Raw genomic sequence first — 25536 nt, forward strand, 5'->3', positions numbered from 1 at the left:
GGATAGGTTAGATTAGGTTGGCCAAAAATACAGTGCGTTAAAGTTATATCATAACATTATCCTCTGACTCTCTTTTATCCTAATTGCACTATCATACGACGTATACACAAAAAGGAACTCTGCAAAATTCATTACACCCAAAGTATTTATGGATCTTTAAGAATGTTTTACAGTTCTAAGAAACATACTGCATGAAGATCACTAAAGGAATTTTACCAGGAAGCTGGGTTACAATATAAGCAAATAAACACAGAAGTCTACCTTAGAAATTATTTGAGCATTAAACAGCATGCTTTGAAACTCACAGTATGCAATTTAATGCAATCTTTGATGAATAAGAAAGTAGGGAAAAAACACCAAACCAATTTTCAGTAATAGCCTGAAAAAGGGTTATATATGGTGGCCATTATCACAAGTAAACACAACATATACCATTAGAAAAGCTTGAGACATTTTACTAACATGTCTGAGTGTTGTTACTTTAAAAAATGACAACTCTTTAGGTATATTTGGTCTGGAGTATTACAGTTTAGTCTAAATCATGTTTAAGGTAATTTCTGTGACAATATATGAAAACATTATTTCTATATTACATACAAGGAGGCTGTAGATGTAAATTCCTTGAAGCTAAATTCATTTAGTTATACCTTATTCCTTAGTTAATGCATTAAGATTTTCTGGACCACCTCAGCATTTTTGCAGGACCACTACCTCAAAATCCAGGTGTCTTGTATTTACATGTATGGATTTTCTCAAATGTTACTATCTGCATAGGTTTAGAGAATGACTTGCAGATGACACTTTTATGTAATGATTGTCCTAATAGAGATGGTCCCAAACATCTACAATGTCCTTCAGTTTTTCTTTGAGGAATTTGATATACTACAATAGTGGTCATGTTAAAATAGTGGTGTATGAAGATAAAAGACACACTGGAGAAAGAAATGAATTATTTTGAAAGCAATGTATTTTGACCCAGAACCAAGACCCTCCTCAGGATAATAAAGAGGGTCTTGGGTTATGGGCCAAAATTCAGAGGATGCAGCTTTTCATTTCTGCATCCTTGGATCCAACATTAAAGTTGGTATGTATTAATATTGCATCTTTAAGTAAATTTTCAAGGTATGAATGGTGCTATCAGGCATGGATCAGGTGTTTGCTCTGAAGAATTTTTGTGAGAAATACTGAGAGAAAATGTAAGTAGGAGGGTGAATAGTTCCTGATGAATGTGGGTCTTTTACGGGGATGTGTGATGTCACCAGGGTTGTTTGATTTGTTTATGGATGGGGCGTAAAGGAGGTGAATCCAAGTGTCATGGAAAGACAAGCAGGTCTATAGTCTGTTAGGGGTGTGGGCTTGGGAGGTGTCAGTAGTTACTTTTTGCTGATAACACAGATAACACAGTACTTTTAATAGTAAATCCAGACCAAAGGTGACTTTTCACTCACTGTGTAGTTTCATGTAGAAAGAGCCCAGTAACACCTGCAATTGGACATGGATGACAAGATCGAACTATCAAAATCTCAAGTAGGTGTAGAGAGTATTGCTACTAGGGTTGTTCTTGAAGGCAAAATAATGAATATGATATATACTTTAAACTCTCTAATGTGTAAGTGACAAATGTTAGGATTGGCAGTACAGTTAGAGCAAAATGTGAGAGAAATGTTTGCAAATAATTGCTGGTTAATGAAAGAATGCTATTCTCTTCTGTGATGCCAGATTTCTATCTATCTAACTGCAACTCTGATGCCCATTCCCTTTGGGAATTCCCTCAAGGGGATGGCCATGGTAAAAGTGTCCATAACTGTTGAATTCCAGGGCCAGACTCTTCCCTCATTGAAGCATTCATGAACAGCTGATGGCATTCATTCTACATATCAGATTAACTAACCTTCAAACGTGTTTCTCATAATTTCAATGGGATCCAAATCATGGAGAATCTTTACTGACAATGTTGGGTCATGAAGCTTTGGTATATCAAGCTGTTTGGTCTCCATATCTGTGTGGGTGTGTTGCTTCTGTTTCAGTTAAATGAAAGTACCTTTTCAAATACATTTTATGATATGAGCTGAAAGTGACCTCATTATTGACACTCATTCCTTTTCAAATGCACATTATAATCTGAGCTGAAAGTGAACTAATCATTAATCCTCTTTCCTTTTCAAATTAGGCACTTCTGATCTGATCATTTGACATCCCTACATATCCATTCATAATCAGAAATGGAAAATTTACACTTATCTTTGTATTCTCCTAATAGGTCTCTTAATATTCTTACTATTCATGCCATGAACTATCTCCCTTTAGTGCACATTCCTATTAAGTCCGTGCTTATTCAATTGTATATCAAAACCATCTCTGCCTACCTGTATTTTATTGTAAATGACATAGTTGCAATTGTCATCCTCAGCCATTAGAATAGAGTGCCATTTGAATGATCTAAGTAAAACATGAGCTGGAAGTAGCCTTTGTTTTTACATACTTCCCTCCACCCACTTTCAGCTCATCAGTAAGAAGCATTTCCACCATGTCACTCTATCTCGGAAAACTCCATCTTATTATGCTGTTAGGCCTTCCAATTCTGTATCTGTTACAGATTTATTAGATGTTATCCCTCCATCTCTTGTTAGGCCTACTTGCTGGTCTTCTTTCAATCAATACCCAAGTTCAGGATATGGTAATGTACCAGAGTTTGATAATGAATAAGAAAATAGTGTGAATTAATTGCAAAAAATTGAGAACTTATTGTGTCTGAAAGAGGAAGTTAGTATATGAAGTAATACTTGTATGAATGACTATGCGGTAAAACTTTTTCAAGGGGTTTAAAGAGGCTGAGACTTGAAAGAGAAGTAGAAACTAGACATAGGAATGCATTGTAGAAAAAAATGACCGAGCTTATATGATGGGGCTAAAGGAAGGAGTAGTGCATCCCCCTCTTAAATGCACTTTGTTTTTGCATCTAACAACAGGGAGAAGACTTCTAAAATAAATGAAATCTAGCAATATTATCAGCAAAAAAGTACAGTTAAATGATTTTCAGTATGTCCATGTTTTCTTGAAGTGAAATATGCACAGGTCTTTGAGGATTATCCATGTTGAGACACTATCTGAATGTTGCAAAAATGGTGCTAATAAGAGATAAGTGAAGGAAGTTTGAAAAAGCAGTTTGATCAAGGGATTATAAAACCAGTGAACATAGTTTGAAAGATCAGAGCTAAGTTTTCATCTTGAATTTTTTATGACATAGGTAGTCCATATTTGTTCATGTATTTTGTGTCCACCATATGAATTTTATTGAATAATCTTGTGATGCGTGAGACATATCTGCAGAGAAATGAGCCTGAACCAGGATGGCCCATATCCATTCATATTGTGCTAAAGTATAACCAGATGAGAAATATTGATAAGAAAATTTCACCCATTTTTATTGTAGGATGAAGGGTATGAACTCTTGTTTTTCTGTCTAACTATCTGTCTATTACTATAACTCTGTTTCCAGTTTAACCACTCCTAAAAAAAATTGTCAATAAGAGTTAGGGAATGGAGTAGTTAAAGATTTCAGATTTTCACCATGATTGTTTTATTGTGGAATCGTTGAAACAAAAAAAGATCCTATTTGCAGCTGATTTCTTCTCTGACATTTAAAGTGATGGGACACTTAGAATATGGAATGCAAAAAAGAAACCTCATCCATCAGTGACAATACGTGCTTGTGAAGGGGAAGTCTTGAGTTGTCATTGGTGCAAGTAAATCAAAATGTTATTGCCACAGCAGGCACTGATGGTGCCATCCATGATTGGGATTCAAGACAGCCTGGGCAAGCAGTCTTTAATCTTAAGGTTAGCAACTTAAGTGTTTTCAGAGTTCTTTTTCTACTTTAAATGATTGATTTAGTTGTTTTCATACTTTGATTTGCCATTTCCTGTGTTAGCAAGGCTGCTTCAGGAACAGACGAAGAAAGACCTCATTTGCCCACATCCTTTCTTTATCTGTCATGTGTCAAGGGCAATGATTCAATATTTTGTGTAAAAATATCATAACTGTGAAGAAGGAAGAAATCAGGATGGAGAGTGAGTGACAGTAAAGAGGTTGAGAAATTTGCCCCAGGAATGTAACCCAACTTTATCCTCTTAAATCATGTATCACCTATCTTTTATATACTTCACAGGATTTATAATTTTATGATTATGTGCTAGATGGGGCTGATGTCCTAATGTTTGCAAATATTGGACTGTCCTCTGATTGAAAGCATATGTTATGTTAGATTACTAAGTCATGTGGTTAATAAGAGTGTTGAGAAAATGTTGGTAAAATAAAGTTAGCTGTTTCTGAAAAGTGAATCCTTGTACAGCATAAGGAGCTGAAAAAAATCAGAAAATTGTTTTGAGTTATATGCAGTATATGCAAGTAAGGTTCTCTGGTGGCACTGACATAGCCATGGATGCTTAAGGCATCCACCCCCTTCATAATAATATTTTTTGTTTGTTAATATCAGAACGCTTTGTGTGAATGATTATTGAGCCATATTGTATACCTATATATGGAGTGAAAAAGACTTAGAGCAATTGGAGCCTGAACATATAGTAGGGTGAAAGGTGTGCACAGGATAGAGTGAATTGAGAAAATGCAATATTCTCGGGTTGACATGTTGTCAACGTACTGAACCAGGACATGTGATGCATCTTTGGTAAACCATGGAAAAGTCTTTGGGGCCTGGTTGTGGATTTGTGGATAGGGAGCTGTGGTATTGTTGCATTAAACATGACAGCCAGAGAATGGATGTGAGCAGCTGTGGCCTATCTATGTCTGTTTACAGCACTACCTTGCTAACACACGAAATGGCAATAGAGTATGAAGAAAAAAAGGTATATATTATAGATTTACTTTTAGCAGTGATATGGATTGCTAACTTTTATGTTTGTATTCTGTAAAGGGTTTGTACGGAAATAAGAATGGTGGTTGAATTTTTTTTTATCATCTCATCAGTATTTTATAGCACCACGATGAAAGCATCATCTCCAGAAATGCCATGTACTTTATATTTTTACATATTGCTGATGCAGTAATTGGTGTGTCAGTGATGCTGGTCCTTTAATGTTCCTGTTGCTGGCATTGACAGTGTGGCCTAAGGATTGAAGCCCATTTTTTTGCATTAGACAGCACTTGACAGAGATGAACTGGAGCACACTCACTATATGCAAAGTTGCCTGACAAGACAGAACTGGAATTACATGGATTTAAACATACCAGTATGTCATGTTGCTGTAGGTGTCTGTACATAGTGAGTTAGTGTTATGTGTCATCAGATTATGTGCTGCCATTTTTTGTTAACACTCATGCCCATGTAATCTCCACCAGGGGATAACTCAAGACCAGAGTAAAGCACTATACCCAAAGTAATGGTTGAATTATAGTTCACCTGGCTGTTTGAAATGTCAATTTTGTAATTCATATACATGGAATGCTCCAGTTGCCCAAATCACTCTGTAACAAATTACATCCACTGACTTGATTTTATACTTGAATATATTGTTGGAATACTCAACATTAAGGCCAGTTCTCTAATAGATTGTCATGCATGGATCATTTTGTATTTTCAACCAGTTAGCAAAATGTTATATTTAGAAATGATCCATCCAAATTTAAGTGATTTAGTGTTAGATCACCCTTTGCTAATATAATTTAGGGACCCCTTTAGTGCAGGATTGGAAATTTTTAAGGTATTACGGACTAGCTGATACTCCATAGTAAGTTTAAGCAGACACTCATTTGGTAAGATAATATGATTTACCATGTTAGTCATGAGGTGAAAGATGCTTTGCATTACTGGGGCTTGAATCAGAGTGTGATGCATGGGTAGACTAGCGAGAGTTGGAGAATGTAGTATAGAGTGGTTGATATGCTGTTGGTGACCTGAACCATAGTATATGAAGCAATTAGGGGAAACCATGGAAGGGTCCTTGGGACATGGCTTTGGATTTGGTTTTAGTGCAGTATACATAACTGCTAAAAAGTGGATATGAGTAAATAATTAGGCCTTGTCTGTTTCTGGCAATACCTGAAAATGCACGAAACTGAGAACAAGTATGAGAGAAGTTACCTACATCACAGTATATTAGTAATACCATACCGGTCATACTTTGTGATGCTACTAAGGAATACATTGTATCTTAGGTACATACAACACTTTATGAGTTAACATGCAGTTTTGCCTGCAGTAAGAAAAGTATTTAAACAAGAGGCTTATTTGATAGTAATGGTATTGTAACAAATAATGAGATAACTATAGTAAAGAAATGTTCTCTTGATTTTTGTAAAGGAAAACACTGTTATACATATTACAGGCAAGCAGTGCTCAAGGCTCAACTTATTTTTTTTTTTTTTCTTTACTAGAGTACACCAGATGGCTTAGGATGATCCATATCCTGCAGAGCCTCTTATAGGTGAAGCTCAAGCAGAAGGTATAGGTAATTGGCTCCCCTTGTACAAGAACAGTTGTGATGGCATGTCATTTGTCATTATCAGCTGGAAAGAGTTGTATTGCTTTAGCTAGATCCTTTCAAGGCCTTGCTGTTTGGATTTTGGCACTTTCATGACAGTCATATGTATCTGCTATAGGTTGTAAGATGGGGTTCATCCTCACTGCATTCAGTGAGTTATGTTGTTTGCATGCCCAGAAAAGCAAATCTGGATGTTTATTATTGAGGACACACTATCTTGCTCACCTCACATTCTGGTCACCATATGACTTGTCACCCAAGGAGTTATGTTACCCAGAAACACTGTGCACTCTTATGGATTGTGGGAAGAGACTCCTGTTGTCTCATTATGGTGTGCCAATGTAGATTCCTTGCTGGGTGCCAAACTAATTAGGACTTTCCTCAATTGAGACTTCCAAGTGAGAATTGTTCCCCAGGCACCAAGAATCTATGGTTTTTTTCTGAAGTCTTTTTTCAAAGAAGACTTGTGATACCACTAAGTGTCATCTTCAGTTGGTTGCACCCAAATTGGTTGAAGGATCTGGGTGTTAAGTTGCAAGTGGAAATTCCCATTGACAGCATGATTGATGTTACCATGTTTCAGTATAAACATGTATGAAATAAGTAAATATAAATATAAAGGACATGTACAGACAGGTAAGTAACTTGCATTTCCGTAGTACATTCAAGCTTTAGATATCTTAGTGGAGGTGGTGGAGGGATGCTGAAGGAAACTCTGGGATGTAAGGTTTTTGTTGCACATCCAGTGATGAACATCACAGTTTATGGAAGAAATTCTTGTAAAATAAAAGGATATTTACAAAAAAGTGAGGAAATTTATGTGGTGAGATGGTGGAGGTTGGGAGTAAAAGACCACTGTTTTTGGTTGATATGTGCATATTACACATTTATATATATTAACATATGTATGTACACTGTAGATTTGATTTGAGAGTAGTTTTTTCTGAAAGAAGTGCCTGTAATGACCAAGGTGATAGCAGCCATACACAGGTCAAAATATTTGCAGAGGGAATTAAACAAAGCCTGTGGACATCAGGGCTCGTATGATGACTCCTGGCTTCTGCTGCAGTTGTCAAATGATGACTTCCAACATCAGAAATAAAACTCACTGCTTAAGGTGGAGTTACGGTCATATTAGGTAACATTTGGGCAAAATAATAGTTGCTTTTTATATGAATTTATACTGTCATGGCCCTCACACACTATTCGTAAAATATTGTAATAACCTAGTGTGAGATATACAGTTAATTAGGTCATTCATCCTTGGAAAATAAATAACTAAGAAAAATTCAGTTTGCTAAGATTGCTGCACTGATATTTGATTATATCACAATTATCCCTGGGGATAGGGGAGAAAGAATACTTCCCACGTATTCCCTGCGTGTCGTAGAAGGCGACTAAAAGGGGAGGGAGCGGGTGGCTGGAAATCCTCCCCTCTCGTTTTTTTCAATTTTCCAAAAGAAGGAACAGAGAAGGGGGCCAGGTGAGGATGTTCCCTCAAAGGCCCATTCCTCTGTTCTTAACGCTACCTCGCTGACGTGGGAAATGGCGAATAGTACGAAAGAAAGAAAAAAAAAAGATATTGCTTTTATAGGATCACAGTGTGAGTTGCATCAGTTTCCCAAATTGTTTCAGGGACATGGATATCAAGTACGCAGAGTAAAGTTCTCTCCTTTCATAGAGACCCAGTTGGCTTCAGTGTCTTAGAATTTTACGAAGGTATAGTATGGTACAGGACTTACATTTGTTTAGTGGATAGATGTAGGATTTATGAGAAAAAAAATAACATGGATATGGTATGTCAAATGTGTGTTATGTTAGTTGGGTGTGCTTCCATAAATTTTTGCATGTTTACACTAGACTGATACAGGACCATATCTAAAACTTCAGGTTTATTCTGTAAAAATGCATTCACTGATTTTGGTGTTTTTCAGAATCAGGATCACAAACTACCTTCTCCATGTCTGAAGGTGATGAACAACCACGCTGAGTTTGTTTATGGCCTAGGTTTTTCAAACCATGTTGAAGGGTTAATGGCAGATTGTGTATGGGATTAAACAGTTGGAATTTATAATCTTGGTAAGCCATTTCAAGCTCCACAACAGCCCTCATAATGCCTACGAACATGTCTGTGACGCTAAGCATTATAAGATGTCTCCTGTAAACCATATGTTGTTCTTAGTATTTTGAATTTGATGAAATCTCTGAGTTGTAATGATTTTCTCCATCAGTCTGCTGGAACACTTTTGGAAAATAATATACATGTTCATTTTGTATGATACAAATTTGTCTTTTAATATTGTAAATCTAGGTTATTGACATGGATGTTCATTGTGAAATGTGCCTTCAAAAATCATAATTAAACAAAAAGCGACAGATAAAATGCAAAATTCAACTGTCTTAATTGTTTTGAATCTTTTAATTGGCTCCTTTTCTCTTATAGTTTTCTTTTTTCTGTTCAGCTCTAGACTTCAGCACAAAGCTTAGAATTAAATCTCCTTTTAGAAAGCTAGATTAAGATGTATTTGCATTTAAGTAAAAGAGATCTTTCTGACTTTGTGTGACATTGATTGAAGTGCTTCTCTAACTTCATAAAGATGAAAGGCCTTAAAACAAAGAATGATTTACAAGCAGTGAAAGACTATATTAGTATTTCAAAGGAAAATTAACAAATATTTTGTGTTATCCGACCTAGAAGGGGATTTGAACTAAACCTTCAATTTCCTTCTATATTTTTGGATGCCTCCATGCCACTCTCTTGCCCTTTGGCACCCCCAAAGGATCTTTTGATTAAACTTTCCATTTGTCTCTTTCCCTTTAGATGCCGCTATTCCCCTGTAAAGGTCTTTGGCGACCTCAAAGGGGATTTGAATTAAACCCTCAATTTCCTTCTATATTTTTGGATGCCTCCACGCCACTCTCTTGCCCTTTGGCATGCCCAAAGGGGCATTAAAGTAAACTTTCGATTTGTTTCTTTGCCTTTGGATGCCTCTGTTCCCCTATAAAGGCCTATGGCGACTCAAAGGGGATTTAAATTAAACCTTCAATTTCCCTCTATATTTTTGGATGCCTCCACGCCACTCTTTTGCCCTGTGGCACCCCCAAAGGGTCTTTTAAGTAAACTTTCAATTTGCCTCTTTCCCTTTAGATAACGCTATTTCCTTGTAAAGGACTTTGGTGACCATAAAGGGGATTTAAATTAAACCTTCAATTTCCTTCTATATTTTTGGATGCCTCCACGCCACTCTCTTGCCCTGTGGCGTTCCTCCACCGTCAGATAGGTAGCCGCCCTTGTGTGCCAGGGAGTTAGTGGGAATAGTGTGTCATAGAGTGAGGTGCCAACATGTGCTAGAGACGGAGCCAGACAATCTGTCAGTGTGAGCAGCCATTCTTTGCCGCGGTAGTTTGTTAGGAAGTGAGCAGCAGTTTTGTGTTGTCTCCACTGTGGTAGTGTGAGGCAGAAAGCCAGCCTTGTGCATCAGGGAGTGTCATGTATTGTGTCATGGTGTGAACTACCCACGTACGTTAGAAACAGAGCTACCGACGTGTTTTTGCCTCTGAAGCGTGTGTCAGGCAGGAAGTAATGATAACGGAGTTAGGCAATGTAGTGTATCTTGGAGTGAGCAACCGATGTGTAACAGACACGATGCCACTGACGTCTGTCAGGGAGCGAGCAGTGTTTTTAGTGTATCAGGTAGGAAGCCATACAGGTAGGAAGCCATACCTTTGTGTGTCAGAGAGAGAGAGAGAGAATCGAATTTGGTCTGCCATGAAGTGAGCTACCGACACACGTGTGTTAGAGACGAAGCTCATCGATGACTGTTGGAGAGTGAGCAAAGTTTTTGAGTTCGTCGAAGTAATGTGTGGTGAAGTAAGCTACCGACGTGTATCAGAGACTGAGCCGCCGACGCCTGTCGATAGTGAGTAGCACTTCCTTTTCACCTTTATAGTGTGTCAGGTAGGAATCCGCAATGTGTGTGTATAAACGAATTAGTCGAAGTAGATTGTCGTGAAATGAACCAACGACGCCAAACTAAAGCGTCCATTTTGGACATTTGATGCCAGACGATTATTTTCAACTTACTTGGTTTATGGGTTGTGAAAGTAAAGATTTACATTCAGACTTATATTTAGGCTAACGCTAGACGGTTTTATATAGATTTTGTGGGTCACATAGGTCATCAGAGTAGAGTTTTACCTTGAGAATTTTCTTCTGACCTAACACTTATGCGGGCTTCATGGGTCATCAAAGTAAAGCTGCACATTGGTAACGCTGGCTTAGTCAGACGATTTTATTTAGCTGTTTAGGGCACCACAGGTAATCAAAGTAAAGCTTTACTCTAAGTTTATGCTGACCAATGCCAAACGATATTTTGTAGCTCTATCGAGCTCCAAGGGTCATCAAAATAGGCTTCACTTAGGGAATTATATATTTTTGGTCGATGACTGGCGATTATATTTAGCTTTTAGAGAGTGATATGAGCTTAGATATTAGGCAGAAGGTTGTTTGTTAGGGAGCGAGTTGCCGGAGTCTCCCACGGAGAGAGCCACTGCAGGGAGTAAAGCACAGACGCTTGGCGGTGGCTGACACCCTACTGTCAGAGAGTGATTTGCCTGCATGTGTTGGGGGGTAGTCGTCAGTCTTGGAGTGTGCTGACATTCTGTATCTGGAGGAGACGGACCAACACGCTCCAGGATACGAGTTGCTGACGTATGTCAGCTGGTTAGACGTCATTGGAAAAAGCGGCTTCGATGCTTCAGGGAGTGAGCCGTTCTTGTTTAGCAGGGAGCGAATACCTTATGTGTGTCAGAGAACAGGCCATGGTAGTGCACTATCGTACATTTGGACGTATATGTATATACTCTTTAATAAGATGCTTTGATTAGGGCATTCAGATGACCTTTCTGCCTCGGACAATCCACAAAAAAGTAAATCAACCAGGACAGTTGGTATACGTGGCTTGGAAATTTCCGTCGGCAAAGGTTGTTTCAGGAAATACCACATTAAAAGCAGGACGAGTATATTGCTCATGTTTTAGTGTGGTATGTTTACACTCTTCTGTAGATTCTGTGTCCACCTCTCATTGCACGTTAGGGAAGTACTCTAAGAACATATGTGGTTATTGAACGCAATTCCACTTTCTATGGTGAGGGTGGTAAATGGTGAAATAGGTTGTTAGTCCTTGCTACGGCCGTCCTGGCAGATGTTCAATCTATAATCGTGATAAAAATGTTGAATTTCCATCATCAAGGACAAAATGTGTTCTTAAGATTACATTTTTTTTTTCAATCGTGGTTGACCATAGAAAGACAAACAAGTAAAACATTTAGAAATTGACTGATGTCAGAAGAGTCGGAATACATTAAAAACGTGGACGATGTCTGAATCCGAATTGTTACATTGGCACTGACATGGGCGGACTCACGTTTACAATATATAATCTTTATTATGCAACAAAAATATTTTTCCTGCATAGATTTTTCAGTAACGTGCATGTAGCACGAATACATGGAATATTAGTAAGTGTATTGTCGAAACGAACGTTACAAAATAATAAAAGACCATGAAAGTCATTTCACTGGATTGAGACAACGCTTTGCGATACAATGAAGCCTCGCTTCTGCTTGGAGATGGTGGACGAGCGCATTTATTGCGGAATCGAAGATTATTATGTTTCTGGTTCATACGTTCATTTCCTGGGTTGTTGTGGTGAGTGACAGTATCGCGTTAAGGGTTCCGGCAAGTGTAGTGGTGGAGGAGGTTTCAGGGTACTAGAGAAGAGGTAAGAATCTGGTCACTGAGACACTCGGGGTAAAACTCAATTTGCTGACACAAATCTTGTGGTGGTGGAAAGGTGAGGATATGTGACCACAGGTGACTGGTCGCCAGCTAGGTAGTTGCCAGCTGGCTTCGTGCTCCCGGCTCTGAGTTGACTGATTTCTGCATAAACAAAGGTCTTATTTCTAGTCAGGTAAGAGTAACATTTGGAGATTTATGGTTGTAACCAATGTAGAATCAGTGGTGAACTATAGTTAGGTGTACTTAATGTAATTACAACTGCTAGAAAATGTAAAGAACAATGAACTCTGTTGACAGAGACTTCGAAGTATATTGCTATTCACTGAGGTGACAGCTTATGATTGTTCATCCTGGAACGTGAAACCCGCCATAGACGTTACTACAGTTATGGTTTTGGTAAATTGATAGTTTAGCTCATCCGAATGACGTTCTTTGTTTTGGATTTGCAAAATACAAACGGTAACAGACCACCGGGTCCTTTTGAAGTTTCGTGTTGCCAGTGAAAGAAATTGGAAATTGTGGTAAGAGTTCGCCCCACTGCCTAACCTCCCCTATACGTGGTCACTTCATCCGTTCTCACACCAGCAGACCACAGTAATAATGGCACATTTCCATTATAATTATCTGCATCTTGGGAGGTTAGGTAAGATTTTCATAGGCTATGGTCGGGTGGGCGGGGAGGTACTGCACTGCGTCAAGGTGAGGTAGGCTAGAATAGGTGGGTGAGTGGTGGCTACCAAACTGGATCATTGTGAGGTAGGTTTAGGTTCGATCAGCCGCGAAGCGGTGGTTACTATACTGGGTCGCGGTGAGGTAGCCCAGAAATGGCAGGTGAGTGGTGGCTTCTGTACTGAGTTATGGTGAGGTAGGTTGGGTCGGCTGGCCGGGGAACGGTAGCTAGTCTACTGGACCGCATCGAGGCAGGCTAGGGTGAATCTGAGAGATGAGAGGTTGGTGCTTAGAGGTCGCATGATCACTCTCCCTGATAATGTGTTCTCCATACTGGGCATTGCACATGAAGTTGTCCTGTCCTCCAACACCATGAAGTGGAATAGAAGAAGGTTGGAGAGCGGTAACCTTAACGACTTAATGTAAGTTATAAGAGTGTGAAAAGAAGTGGAACATGGCAGCAATGGTGAACGATGTATAGAGAATGAAATGCCTGCATCGGAGTTTATTATCAGCCAAATCCGAAGTGTCTGTTCGCGGGTAACTATATATGGGTATGCGTAAGTTTTGATAACAATGAAGTAAGCAATGTATTTGAAAATATTTGTCATTATTGTAACCTCATTTTCATATTAAAGGTATTACGTAGATTGTAAATTATGAAATTAGGCTTATAACTATCTAAACTTGATAATTGAATTTTAGATTTTCAATTCAGGGAACTGAGTGTCCATTCTTTGTGAACATGGTTGTGTTTTATTGTTGGCAGAGAGAACATGAGCGGCAGAGGCAACCCCCTCCAGCGAACGTGATGGGCATAAGACGTTTTTCCGTTGAGCCGCAGGCTAATTTTGCACGACAAAGGAACACACCACAGAACTCCCATGAGGAATGAACGCCTGAGGGAACAGCACATTGAGTGAAACAGAATCTGGTCTGAAGCAGTGTTCACTGAGGAGATGTGTATATCCAACTCTCATGGTAAGGTTCACTGCTGGAGGAGGAACTGTAACCGATATGACGTTGAGAACTTGTTGTTGTTCAAAGACTTAGAACGGCATAGTTATAGTAACCAGAAATTCATGTTGGTAACCAAAAGTTAATGATATACTGTTTTTAAACCACTATTGATATAAATCTTGCCGAATCACTACAATAAGCGTTAAAATCATAATGTTTCGCAGGCACATATGACCGAGCCAGCATGAGCGAGGAGGCCCGTTCATATCACTTTACCTGTTTCATGTAGAGGAGAGTGACATTACATGGCCTGGTTGACGTTTTCCACATTGGAGGTTGCTTTACTGCAACGACTGTTGCAGTAAGTGCTGGAGGAACGTTTCTACCGTCTCTGCGGGCGAGGAGTTTACCTCTCCATGCCGGGCCTGTCATTTCTATTAACGATAGGTGCCGCGTCCACACTGCTCGTGCCGTTCAACGCTGGTACTTAGGAACAAGACACCCTGTAGCTCCTGGACAAGCCAGCAATGAACAGACCAAATTATCATTGAACATGTTTGGGCAAAGATGGTGTACACCTGGCAACCAGGAGACAAGATGACTAGCCATCAACTACTGAACCACGTCCACGCCTTTCAGGAACTCTGTAGGCTGGGCGGTGTATTAAACTGTACCTAGAAGTTGGGTTTCATTTGTCTTTATAGATTGATTGGTTTATTGCTTAATACATATGTGTCAATAATAAGCATAAGACAATGTATACTTTTACAATATGTAGAGGAAAATGTATGTTTGATTTATTCACGTTATGAAGGTTGTTTTGTCTTTCCAGCTGTAAGGAACGATTAACGTTTGATAACGATTGCAATAAAATATATGAATGGTTGATTGTGTTTATGTATATTGTTTTCATGATGTATTGAATGTCGAAACTCCCACAACAACGCATCAGTGTGATACGAAAGAGTCGTCAGTAACGAGAGAGAAGTTAATAATTTCAGTATCGGCCAACTCTACCGCTGACGAATGATGGAGTGTATCAATATCCTGCTTACGAGGACAGGCAGGAGTGTTCATGCAAATATCATATTATAACGGGGAAATCGTGTGGCATAATTGTAACTTCTTTGTAGAATTGATATCACCAGTGTTCAGTTTAAGAATATATCTTGCTGCTCAGATACTTAACCGTACTACTGCAGCACTTGGTTCGGTGGTTTGCATTAACCACTTGCAGCCTTCACCTACCTCAGCTTTATAGATATCACACCCTCTCCAGCTGAAATGTCCGAGGTGCATTTTGATAGGATAATGAATGAGGATGAGTGTCACAAGTCGATCATCGTAGAAATTGATGGTTTGGAAATTTTTTTTTTATCCACGAAGGATAATGACACTATAGTTTTATACATTTTTTTTTTATTTTATTTTGCTTTGTCGCTGTCTCCTGCGTTAGCGAGGTAGCGCAAGGAAACAGACGAAAGAATGGCCCAACCCACCCACATACACATGTATATACATACACGTCCACACACGCAAATATACATACCTATACATCTCAACGTATACATATATATACACAGACATATACATATATACACATGTACATAATTCATACTGTCTGCCTTTGTTAATTTCCATCGCCACCTCGCCACACATGAAATAACAACCCCCTCCCCCCTCATGAGTGCGAGGTAGCGCTAGGAAAAGACAACAAAGGCCACATTCGTTCACACTCAGTCTCTAGCTGTCATGTAATAATGCACCGAAACCACAGCTCCCTTTCCACATCCAGGCCCCACAGAACTTTCCATGGTTTACCCCAGATGCTTCACATTCCCTGGTTCAATCCATTGACAGTACGTCAACCCCGTTATACCACATCGTTCCAATTCACTCTATTCCTTGCACGCTTTTCACCCTCCTGTATGTTCAGGCCCCGATCACTCAAAATCTTTTTCACTCCATCATTCCACCTCCAATTTGGTCTCCCACTTCTCCTCGTTCCCTCCACCTCTGACACATATATCCTCTTGGTCAATCTTTCCTCACTCATTGTCTCCATGAGACCAAACCATTTCAAAACACCCTCTTCTGCTCTCTCAACCACACTCTTTTTAATTCCACACATCTCTCTTACCCTTACATTACTTACTCGATCAAACCACCTCACACCACATATTGTCCTCAAACATCTCATTTTCAGTACATCCATCCTCCTCCGCACAACTCTATCCATAGTCCATGCCTCGCAACCATATAACATTGGTGGAACCACTATTCCTTCAAACGTACCCATTTTTGCTTTCCGAGATGATGTTCTCAACTTCCACACATTCTTCAAGGCCCCCAGAATTTTCGCCCCCTACCCCACCCTATGATTCACTTCTGCCTCCATGGTTCCATCCGCTGCCAAATCCACTCCCAGATATCTAAAAACACTTCACTTCCCCCAGTTTTTCTCCATTCAAATTTACCTACCAATTGACTTGACTCCTCAACCCTACTGTACCTAATAACCTTGCTCTTATTCACATTTACTCTTAACTTTCTTCTTTCACACATTTTACGAAACTCAGTCACCAGCTTCTGCAGTTTCTCGCATGAATCAGCCACCAGCGCTGTATCATCAGCGAACAACAACGGACTCACTTCCCAAGCTCTCTCATCCACAACAGACTGCATACTCGCCCCTCTTTCCAAAACTCTTGCATTCACCTCCCTAACAACCCCATTCATAAACAAATTAAACAACCATGGAGACATCACACACCCATGTCGCAAACCTACATTCACTGAGAACCAATCACTTTCCTCTCTTCCTACATGTACACATGCCTTACATCCTCGATAAAAACTTTTCACTGCTTCTAACAACTTGCCTCCCACACCATATAGTCTTAATACCTTCCACAAAGCATCTCTATCAACTCTATCATATGCCTTCTCCAGATCCATTAATGCTACATACAAATCCATTTGCTTTTCTAAGTATTTCTCACATTCTTCAAAGCAAACACCTGATCCACACATCCTCTACCACTTCTGAAACCACACTGCTCTTCCCCAATGTGATGCTCTGTACATGCCTTCACCCTCTCAATATATACCACAAATATAGAAAAAAAAAATTGTTCTGTTTCACAAGCCTTCAGCATAAAAGTATGGGTATATATAAAGGAGAAAGTATGTGTAACTTCGGTAGACTTACTGTACCACAAAAGTAATAATGGTTTATATGAAGGAATTGGAAGGAAATATTTCGGTACAATATGGAAAATGGTTATAAAAGGAATAATTTGTGCTAATATGAAATTTTCCAAAGGAAAAACGTACAAAGATAGACCTGTGTTCCCAATAGTACGAAACATATTAATTTTCATTAGAATGAGGGTATCGCATAACATCTAAAATGCAGAAGCTTAAACATTTTTGCAGATACAAAAGAAAAGTATATTAATTTCCGTACGTTCTCAACAATGCACTATTGTATGTTTACAAGCAATGGCTTGATACTTTTTTCATCACCATGTAGGTCTTGAGTTGTTTTGATATAAATTTTTTGCACCGTTTTTGATGTTATTAACGTGTTGTATTTTATATGTGAATTCCCATATGCATGCATTTCATACAGTTACACTTTGATATCCTATTTTGTATTACCGCATGCATGTGTGTACGCATGTACATACAGTTTATCACAAGGTGAAAAAAATGTTCTGATATATATTTATCAATACTGTATTGCACCAAATGAATATCACACGATAATTTGTTTCCTTTTATCACAATATTCAAGAATAAGGTGAAATGTAAGAGTATTAGGGAAATGTAAATTACCATAAATTACCAGCACAAACCGAAGTTAGGATCATGACATGTATACATAATTACTAATTCATATCAGCACTAGCAAAGAATTTTGTATAAGTTAACATAATGTCGGTTTGTATTAAGTCTTATCATTGCTAAGGCAAAACATAACATTTATACCACACAAAGTGCAATAAAGGGCTTTATTCCCTGCAGAAATTATGGCAGATTTGAATATCTTGCAATTACTTTTAAGGTCCTCGTTTTCTTTGATAGTTAAGCTCTATTTCCCGTTTTCGAATAGTTCTTGATTCGCCCCCAGATGGCGTTACTGCAAGCATCACAAAAATTAGTATGTCAGAGTCTGAAATTGCGCTTCTTTGTATATGTTTCTTGCTGCTGAGCTCGGCCGCCATTTTTAGTCTTCTCTGTGTCGGTGCCAAAGACGGATGTGCTCTTACGCTCTGTATTTCAAGTCTGTGTTGCCTGATGTATTGGTGTCTACTCTTATTTTTGGTAAGTCAGACTTTCCTTAGCACTATGGCAATGTTTCTGTGCATTTTCCTTGAGAAGTGAGGCTTCCTTGAGCTTTTATTCGATCTATCAATTCGTAGGAAGGATTCCACAGCTCCTAGCTAGGACGCCATTTTGGTTTAGTTTAGAATGCCATAATCAACACTCTTCTTTCAGTCCTCCTATCTTCCGTTAGCCTTCATTGCTTTCTTTGGATTATTCACTTATAATCAAATTTTGTGTGTTTATTGAACATATGTGAAGTGCTGTGTCTGGTAGACATACATATTTATTGCTTTTTAAGTGTGGAACTGTGCTTATAGAGGAGTTTTTCACTCGGTGAAGTGTTTACAAGGAAGTGTTTTTTAAACTTGGTGCAATTCGTTATGTTTCCGTGTGCTCAGTGTGTGAAAAGGAGTGGAACATGCCAGCAATGGTGAATGATGTATAGAGAATGAAATACCTGCATCGGAGTTTATTAGCAGCCAAATCCGAAGTGTCTGTTCGCGTGTAACTATATATGGGTATGGCTAAGTTTTGATAACACTGAAGTAGGCAATATATTTGGAAATATTTCACTCATTATTATAACCTCATTTTCATATTAAAGGTATTACGTAAATTATAAAAGTTATGAAATTAGGCTTATAGGCCATATAGGTTGTTAGTTATATGGTTATTTGCCTCAATTAGCAGTTTAGCTCAACATGGGAATAATGACTACTTAAGTTTTATGTTTGCAGTATACAAGCAATAAGAGACCAGCTTTGAAGCTCTTTTTGCTGGTAAATGATGACATCCGATTGCATTTTATTTACCCTAAATTTTCACAGAACAAGAATAGTAAGGATAACATTGCTAGTGAGGTTTTTGTCCTCGTAGTTGCCACCCATTTTAAGCAAATATTCAAAGATGGATGATAATAGATTAATCTATAATGTACCCCTGACCAGCTCTATCATAACCCACAAATAAAGACTGGTAGATGTTATATACAACATGTAATTTAACTTAATTAAAATATGCCGTAAGGTGTTCAAGTTGAAATAGAAATTAAGACACCGTTCATTTCCATAATTCCAGTCAAACAACGGGTTGGATATGATGACCATCCGTCCACCGTCGAGGACCACGTCACCCTCAGTCGTCTACTGACATCGCAAGAGGGAGGGAGGAAGCCGTCATGACAGCACTCGTCTTGCCTCAAGGAGGGTTGTACCTCCTTCACGTGTAAGTTTAGTAGTGGGGTAAACCTTCGTCGGGTCAAGGGGGGTGGTACCTACTTCACGTGCAAGTTTGATAGTGGAGTAAACCTTCGTCGAGTCAAGGAGGGTGGTACCTCCTTCACGTGTAAGTTTGATAGTGGGGTAAACCTTAGTCAAGTCAAGGAGGGTTGTACCTCCTTCACATGCAAGTTTGATAGGGCGATAAACCGTCGAGTCAAGGAGGGTGGTACCTCCTTCACGTGTATGAAAAACATCACAAAAAATAGTATGTCAAAGTCTGAAATTGCGCTTCTTTGTATATGTTTCTTGCTGCTGAGCTCGGCCGCCATTTTTAGTCTTCTCTGTCGGTTCCAAAGACGGATGTGTTCTTACGCTCTGCATTTCCAGTCTGTGTTGCCTGATGTCTTGGTGTCTATTCGTCTTTTTGGTAAGTCGGACTTTCCTTAGCACTAAGGCAATGTTTGTGTATTTTTCCTTAAGTGGGGCTTGCTTGAGCTTTTATTCGACGTATCAATACGTAGGAAGATTACACAGCTCCTAGCTAGGACGCCATTTTGGTTTCGTTTAGAATGCCATGATCAACACGCTTCTTTCAGTCCTATCTTCCGTTAACCTTCACTGCTTTCTTTGGATTATTTACTTATATTCAAATTTTGTGTTTATTGAACATATGCGAAGTGCTGCGTCTGGTAGACAAGCATATTTATTGCTTTTCAAGTGTGGAACAGCGATTATAGGGGTGTTTTTCACTCGAAGTGTTTACAAGGAAGTGTTTTTTAAACTTAGTGCAATGCCTTCTTATGATTCCGTGTGCTCAGGGTTGGGATCAAAGTAAAGTGAATTATCTTCAGTGGCTCACTCTGATTATTGTTAGAGACCAGCCCCGCAGCAGTCGCAAAGGCGCGGACACCGTTGCTTCGTTGCCAGCGAACTTCATTGGGTCGTAGGTTCTGAAACTTAGTTCTACCGTTCTAATTTGCCTTTCGAAGGGGTCAAAATTGGCAGCCAGCCTCTTGAGAGCCCGAACAACAAGCTTTTTATTTTGTGGGCCAGTAACCAGTGTTAAGCGGGAGGGTTTCCTCTAGTGCGTCTGCCTAGTTCATAGTTAGACAAAGCTAATGAGATTCGCTGACCCTTGCGTTCTGCTTGGCTTTCAAACCTTAGAACTGGGCTTCGCAAATTCTGGTAAATGTTGGGTTCTTTGCTGTTTTATGATTTGCCAATTTTAGGTGCTTGGCGCCTTGGTTGTGTAAAACGCTTCAATTCTCTAAGACTGTTTCAAAACGGCAAGTTTTGAACGTTATTGAAGCCAATAAAACATCGTTATATTCGTCTCGCTAATAAAACTTTGCATATATGGAGTTTAGCTAAATAAAACATGAATTCCAAGGGATCAACATTCTCGAATACGTCAGTTAGGCAAGCCATCACTGCTCCGTAGCGGTGGTAGCCATAACTACATGCGCAGCGACATTGCGCAGGACTGTGCAATCGTTGGTGTTCCGACTCGGTCGCGTGCCAGCTACTGACATGTTCGGAGCTGTATTCGTTCTTTCAGAGCTAGTTGTTACTGCTCTTCCCTGCGTTGTCGCTACCATTGCTTGGTTTTGAAGGGTTTTTGAAATTTATTCAATATATTTCATATATTGAATGTCGAACCTCGCACAACAACGCATCAGTGTCATACGAACGAAGAGTCGTCAGTGAAGAGAAATTGATAATTTCGGTATCGGCCAACTTTATCGCTGACGAATGATGGCGTGTATCAATATCCTGCTTACGAGAAGGACAGGCAGGAGTGTTGATGCAAATATCGTATTATAACGGGGAAATCGTGTGGCATAATTGTAACCTATTTGCAGTATTGATATCACCAGTGTTCAGTTTAAGAATATATCTTGCTGCTCAGATACTTAACCGTACTACTGCAGCACTTGGTTCGGTGGTTTGCATTAACCACTTGCAGCCTTCACCTACCTCAGCTTGATAGATATCACACCCTCTCCAGCTGAAATGTCCGAGGTACATTTTGATTTTTAGGATAATGAATGAGGATGAATGTCACATCGTAGAAGTTTATGGTTTGGAAATGTTTTTTTTTCTTTTTATCCGCTAAGGATAATGACGCTATAATTGTATACATATACCACAAGTATAGAAAAAAAAAAACATTGTTTCACAAGCCTTCAGCATAAAATTACGGGTATATATAAAGGCGAAAGTATGGGTAACCGGTAGACTTAATGTACCAAAAAGTAATAAGGGTTTATATGAAGGAATTGGAAGGAAATATTTCGATACAATATGGGAACTGGTTATAAAAGGGATACTTTGTGCCAATATTAAATTTTGCAAAGGAAAAACGTACAAAGATAGACCTATTTTCCCAGTAGTACGAAGCATATTTTTATTAGAATGAGGTTATCGCATAACATCTAAAATTCAAAAGCTTAATCATTTTTGCAGATACAAAAGAAAAGTATATTAATTTCCGTACGTTCTCAACAATGCACTATTGTATGTTTACAAGCTATGCCTTGATAATTTTTTGATCACCATGTAGGTCTTATTTGAATTTTGATATAAATTTTTGCACCGTTTTTGATATCGACAGGTTTGTATTTGGCAATCATTATATTCATTCACTTTACTGTTAGGCAGACATTATAAGATTAATTTACCTCAATTTGAGCCTTATTCTAATAATGACATGTTCTCTTGTTTCATCTTTGTGTATTTGTTCGCAGTGCTGCGTCTGATACATGTTTATTGCTTTTCAAGTGTGGAACAGCGATTATAGGGGTGTTTTGCACTCGAAGTGTTTACAAGGAAGTGTTTTTTAAACTTAGTGCAATGCCTTCTTATGATTCCGTGTGCTCAGGGTTGGAATCAAAGTAAAGTGTATTATCTTCAGTGGCTCACTCTGATTATTGTTAGAGACCAGCCCCGCAGCAGTCGCAAAGGCGCGGACACCGTTGCTTCGTTGCCAGCGAACTTCATTGGGTCGTGGGTTCTGAAACTTAGTTCTACCGTTCTAACTTGCCTTTCGAAGGGGTCAAAATTGGCAGCCAGCCTCTTGAGAGCCCGAACAACAAGCTCTTTTTATTTTGTGGGCCAGTAACCAGTGTTAAGCGGGAGGGTTTCCTCTAGTGCGTCTGCCTAGTTCATAGACAAAGCTAATGAGATTCGCTGACCCTTGCGTTCTGTTTAGCTTTCAAACCTTAGAACTGGGCTTCGCAAATTCTGGTAAATGTTTGGTTCTTTGCTGTTTTATGATTTGCCAATTTTAGGTGCTTGGCGCCTTAGTTGTGTAAAACGCTTCAATTCTCTAAGACTGTTTCAAAACTGCAATGAAACATCGTTATATTCGTTTCACTAATATAACCTTGCATATATGGAGTTTAGCTAAATAAAATAATAATTCCAAAGGATGAACATGCTCGAATACGTCAGTTAGGCAAGCCATCACTGCTCCGTAGCGGTGGTAGCCATAACTACATGCGCAGCGATATTGCGCAGGACTGTGCAATCGTTGGTGTTCCGACTCTGTCGCGTGCCAGCTACTGACATGTTCGGAGCTGTGGTTGTTCTTTCAGAGCTAGTTGTTACTGCTCCTCCCTACGTTGTCGCTACCCTTTCTTTGTTTTGAAAGGTTTTTGAAACTTATTGTTTATCAATATATTTCATAAGGTTGTTTTATGCAGAATAGATCTTTTATTGACCGTAAACGATGCTGACCAGCGATCCGTCCGAGTTATTTCCATGACCCGGCGGGCAGCTTCCGGGAAACCAAAGTCTTTGGGTTCCGGGGGAAGTATGGTTGCAAAGCTGAATCTTAAAGGAATTTGCGTAAGGGCACCACCAGGAGTGGAGCCTGCGGCTTAATTTGACTCACCACGGGGAAACTCACCAGGCCCAGACACCGGAAGGACTGACAGATTGAAAGCTCGTTCTCGATTCGGTAAAACTCAAACACCGACACGCGCCTATGTGTGATATCTTTCGTAATTGTTTCTATTATCCCATGGAACATACACATCAATGTATGCATGCCATCGGATTCTTTTTTGTTGCCTTCGTTTTTGACTCATTGAGAAGGAGGTTGCATTGAAGGAGGCTGCTGCTGCATTGGGGCAGTTCACTAATACTACGATTAGCACGCGCAAGGCCAAGCGACATGTATGTACTTGCCGAGGTAGAAACTTGGGTCCCCGCGTACTTTCACAAACCTTCTTAAGCAAACGACCGACCGACCTCACCTCACCTCAAACAAATCGGCCATGATTTATTCACTTTCTGTCCATCAACTTCTATGCCTCTATGGTAACATAATTCAACTTTATATTGTTTTTGCACACACGTGACAAGTATTTGCAACGCCCAAGGATTCGATATAGCCATTGGAGAACAACAAACATTTCATTTGCTGCTCGCTCAGAAGACTCCTTTTCGTTACTGTCGTCGCTCAGAGGCATTTGCTCTTGGCGCGCCGTAGGAGTCTGAATCCGTGGGTAGATATAGGAAAAAAGGAGGAATTCCCTCTTTGGGGACTCCTTCTGAGAAGACTAAGAACGATTCCCATGACATCCAAAAATGTGCTGCATTGAAGGCGACGGGGGAAGGCAGGCTGTGCTCACACCAGAAAGCCTTACATGACTTATTACTTCCACGTTGAGGCGTCGTCTACCCAGTGCCGCAGCATGTGCCATGACTGTTCCATATGGAGAAGGATGTCTTCGAAAAGGCCTAGGATATCATCCGGCGGTCTTCTTAACTTGCTCCGTGTTTCAGCAGCTATTGCTATTCACACTACTGCACCACTCTGATTTATCCTCTAACCGACCCACATGTACCGCCCCCAAGTGCATGGTTTTTCTTTGGGTCTGGCCAACACCAACAACAATAGGTTTCAAGACCGTAACCATCGTAGAATTAATGCATGGCTTATCCTCTGACCGACCCACATGCACCGCCCCTAAGTGCATAGTTTGTCTTTGGGTCTGGCCAACACCAACAACAGTAGGTTTCAAGACCGTAATCATCATCGTAGAGTCAATGCATGGCTTATCCTCTGACCGGCCCACGAGCACTGCCCCTAAGTGCATCTTCTTTGGTATATGGGCCTGGCCAACACCAACAACAGGTTGGGGTAGAGCAGAAAGACCTACGATTCGCATAAACGCGCACAGTCAAGCGACATGACATGATGTATGCATGCAGTTGCCGAGGCGGTGAGGTAGAAACTTAAATCTCCCTGTACAATATCAGGCTAGAGTAAAACTCAACAGGATCTTTCCTCGCTCTTTGGCGCAGGCCCTACGTTCTCATGCCTGTGGGTTCGCTAGATAGTAGACAAGGACATTGGGAATCACTTTAACTCATTCATGAGCGTCACTATTTATATGACAAGGCATTTAACAGTACACATACAAAGCAGAGCATGTGCATTGAAGGAGGATGCTTGTACTTACACTTGCATGGCTTAATTTTTGAGACAAGCATATGAATATGCTCATGGAAGAGCCGTAAAATGCATGTCTTATCCTGTGACCGACCCACATGAATGCACCCCTCCCCAAAGGTGCATACATGCTTTGTCTATCTGGGTCTGGCCAACACCAACCTGACTTCCTTCTACCACCAAGAGTCATAATAATCATTTGGGCGGCTGCTGTTGCACCGGTGTAAGACGCTCGAGGCTGGATGACTCCACCGAACCTCTCGTAGCATACATGCACTCGCTACAACACCAACCACCACCAGTCAGGCTTGACTGACTGCCTTCTTCGACTGAAGCAGAAAGCGAAGAACCCAAACAACGACACGCGCCTGTGTGGTATATTTCAGGTAATGGTTTCTCTGCATTATCCCATGGAACATACATACCAATGTATGCATGCCATCGGATTTTGGCTGCCTGCTTCGAGTGAAGCTGAGACTCATGCTATCCGAAAAAGCGAAAAACTCAAACAACGACACGCGCCTATTTGTGGTCATCTTTCGGGTAATTGTTTCTCTACATTATACCATGGAACATACACACCAATGTATGCAT

The 25536-nt window shown here is 39.8% G+C and overlaps 3 long non-coding RNA genes across 3 annotated transcripts; all 3 read left to right on the plus strand.

Moving 5' to 3' along the window:
- The first annotated feature begins 3464 nt into the window (after positions 1-3464).
- On the plus strand, positions 3465-8921 carry LOC139764384 (uncharacterized). Its single transcript, XR_011716355.1, has 3 exons — positions 3465-3839; positions 8136-8219; positions 8435-8921. It is a non-coding gene; the product is annotated as an uncharacterized lncRNA (long non-coding RNA).
- Positions 8922-12289: 3368 nt separating this feature from the next.
- On the plus strand, positions 12290-14814 carry LOC139764268 (uncharacterized). The gene is made up of 3 exons (XR_011716337.1): positions 12290-12472; positions 13739-13950; positions 14154-14814. It is a non-coding gene; the product is annotated as an uncharacterized lncRNA (long non-coding RNA).
- Positions 14815-18149: 3335 nt separating this feature from the next.
- Positions 18150-21702, plus strand: LOC139764385 (uncharacterized). The gene is made up of 2 exons (XR_011716356.1): positions 18150-18258; positions 19339-21702. It is a non-coding gene; the product is annotated as an uncharacterized lncRNA (long non-coding RNA).
- Positions 21703-25536: the final 3834 nt, after the last annotated feature.

Source organism: Panulirus ornatus, chromosome 49 (genome assembly GCF_036320965.1).
Source record: "Panulirus ornatus isolate Po-2019 chromosome 49, ASM3632096v1, whole genome shotgun sequence".
In the NCBI taxonomy this organism is placed as follows: domain Eukaryota; kingdom Metazoa; phylum Arthropoda; class Malacostraca; order Decapoda; family Palinuridae; genus Panulirus; species Panulirus ornatus.